The sequence below is a fragment of the Cupressus sempervirens genome, chromosome 6 (genome assembly GCF_028749045.1).
Source record: "Cupressus sempervirens isolate cs-2001-9-10 chromosome 6, ASM2874904v1, whole genome shotgun sequence".
Lineage (NCBI taxonomy): Eukaryota > Viridiplantae > Streptophyta > Pinopsida > Cupressales > Cupressaceae > Cupressus > Cupressus sempervirens.
Window position 1 is genome coordinate 86,836,728 of NC_143123.1, and position 2,394 is coordinate 86,839,121.

Below are 2,394 nucleotides of genomic sequence, written 5' to 3' on the forward strand. Positions count from 1 at the left end.
ATCCCCCCTATTTCTCATCTTTTGATGGTTGACAAGTATAAGTATGACAAGAACTAGCTTTTTCAAAATCTGGATCCGATTTTTTTTGTGTTTATTTCAAAATTGGAAAAATGAAATTAGAATATTGGACTTCTAATTTTGTCTCAAAACTAGGTTTTATGAATTCCTACTAGCACATAGGAATTTAAAATCAAAACCTTGCTATATAATATCATTCAGAGCAGGCTGTGCAATGTTGGGATGCTTGACCAGTCTAATCTTAATGTATGACTTTTCATGATTTCCAGCATCACCACCTTCAATGTAGTGGTTGTATTTCTTCTTTAGTCCATTGGATGGAGTACTAATTTTAAATGACCACAAAAATTTGTTCACTTTTGTGAATTTGGGGCCAATAGTAATAATCTTATGGATAAGATCTTCAATATAGATTATGCCATATTTTCTTAAAACATGTTCACAAGAAACAAGATAGAAATTATAAGCACCAAGAAAGAATATTGGCTAAGACAAAAATGCATCATGAACATGAGTACCTTTTCAATAATAGAGTTTCCAGTCAAAGGAATCCATTGCTTATCAACATTTTCATAACCTCTCTTTTAAATGAGCTCTCTTATGTTTTTGAAATTTGGATATCTAGAAAGAATTAAGCAAGAGAATTAAATTATAGTAGACACAAGAATCCATGAAATAAGAAAAACATGATCTAAATAATGCTTATAACTGACCAAGAACATACCCAAAGGTCACATATGGCTCAACCTGATGCAACATGTTCATTGTTGCTTTGTTCACTTTTAGAAATTTGCCATTGAAGATTTGAAATGAAGTGCCATAGCAAGTCAATAACACTAGAATATTGTATATACATCAAAAAGTGATCACTAACCTCTATTTTAGAAACAAAAAGTGCAAAAGAGATATCTCAAGTTAAAAAAGGACCAACTTGCCTGAAATACAAAAGTCACAAAATTGTTCTCGTCTTTGGATGCATATCATTGGTACTAAATAAGAAAAATAAGAAACTCAATAAATGAAAAAAACTACTTAAAAACCTCTATTAGCATTTGGGGAAGACTAATAATTTTGTGTTCCTCTTTATTTAAAATAGAAGAGATGTAAATATATGATAATAAAATCTGGAAAAAAAACATTTGCTATTTTTTTTTAGTGAAAAATAGACTGCAGAGCTAATAGTCTACCAAATCTATCACTATATAAAGACCAAGAAAGTAAAAAGTATATGAATACTACATACTAGCTACTTACCCACGAATAAAAATAATGAACAATAGCTTATCTTATGGCTCAACATAAAAGCCTCCTTTCATTTTTGCCTCTCTCTTTAATTTGATAACCTCCTATTCTTGAATTTTTTCACAAAGTACACAAGAAACTTACTAAGGCACATTCCTCAATCCTAGATGGCATGATGACACATCAATAAAAACCCAACAATTTATTTAAGGATCCACATACTCCTTGGTGACTCAGAAATTGATATAAAACTTGCCAAAAAGAAACTAAGGTACACACCTAACACTAGATGGAATGGTGACATGTCACTCACAAATCAAGAAATTTATTACATGCTCTATATACTCCTTTGAATATTCTTCAACCTTCTTAAATATCAGTTTGTAGTTTGTAGCATTTTTTACTTTTGCAACTTCCAATTGCCGCTTCTTCTTGTTCTTCAATTCTTCATTTATTTTCCTCTTCTTGAGAACTAACTTAGGCACAAGATTTACCTCCTCAGAACTCATATTTGAAATTATAGATGTTTATTTATTTTTTAATATTTGACTAGTCATTGCAATTGCAATAGCATGTTTCAACGACTAGTCATCACTTTCACAACACAATCGTCACAAAACCATTGCAATTATGATTGATAGTACTAATGGATCAACATTGCTTCCATAGTGCAACTGTCACATGGACATCATAGTTGTGAAAGCGGAAACTTGAACTCTTTCCCCTTCCTTCTTCCAAGTTATAACAACTTTATTTGTCACAATTGTGATGTATGCCCTAGCTATTGCAATTGCAATGTACACCCTTCTTGTTGCAATTTATGACAAAAAAAAGTATGACACCCCTCTGATGGGAGCCAATTCGTGGTTCTGTTGCTTGGGTGACAAGTGGCTATCACAATTCAAGCCCAAATGTAGTAGTGGAAGATTCTAGAGGAACAAAAAAAAATTCTATTTAAAAGATAAACACAATGTTTATTATTAATGATTGATTTGGTTGTTGTTGATCTAGTTGATGAAGGCACTGATAATCAGAAGGAGAATCAAGTAGAAAAATATTGTGAAGATCAAGAAAAAGAAGTGCTAAGTTGATGTGTGAAGTGTGTTAATCAGCCAGTAAGGGATCATAAGATAG

The 2,394-nt window shown here is 31.7% G+C and overlaps 1 pseudogene; it reads right to left on the reverse strand.

The window, feature by feature from the left end:
- Window positions 1–201: 201 nt before the first annotated feature.
- On the reverse strand, window positions 202–1,769 carry LOC149551307 (large ribosomal subunit protein uL30y-like; annotated as a pseudogene).
- Between the last annotated feature and the right edge of the window lie 625 nt (window positions 1,770–2,394).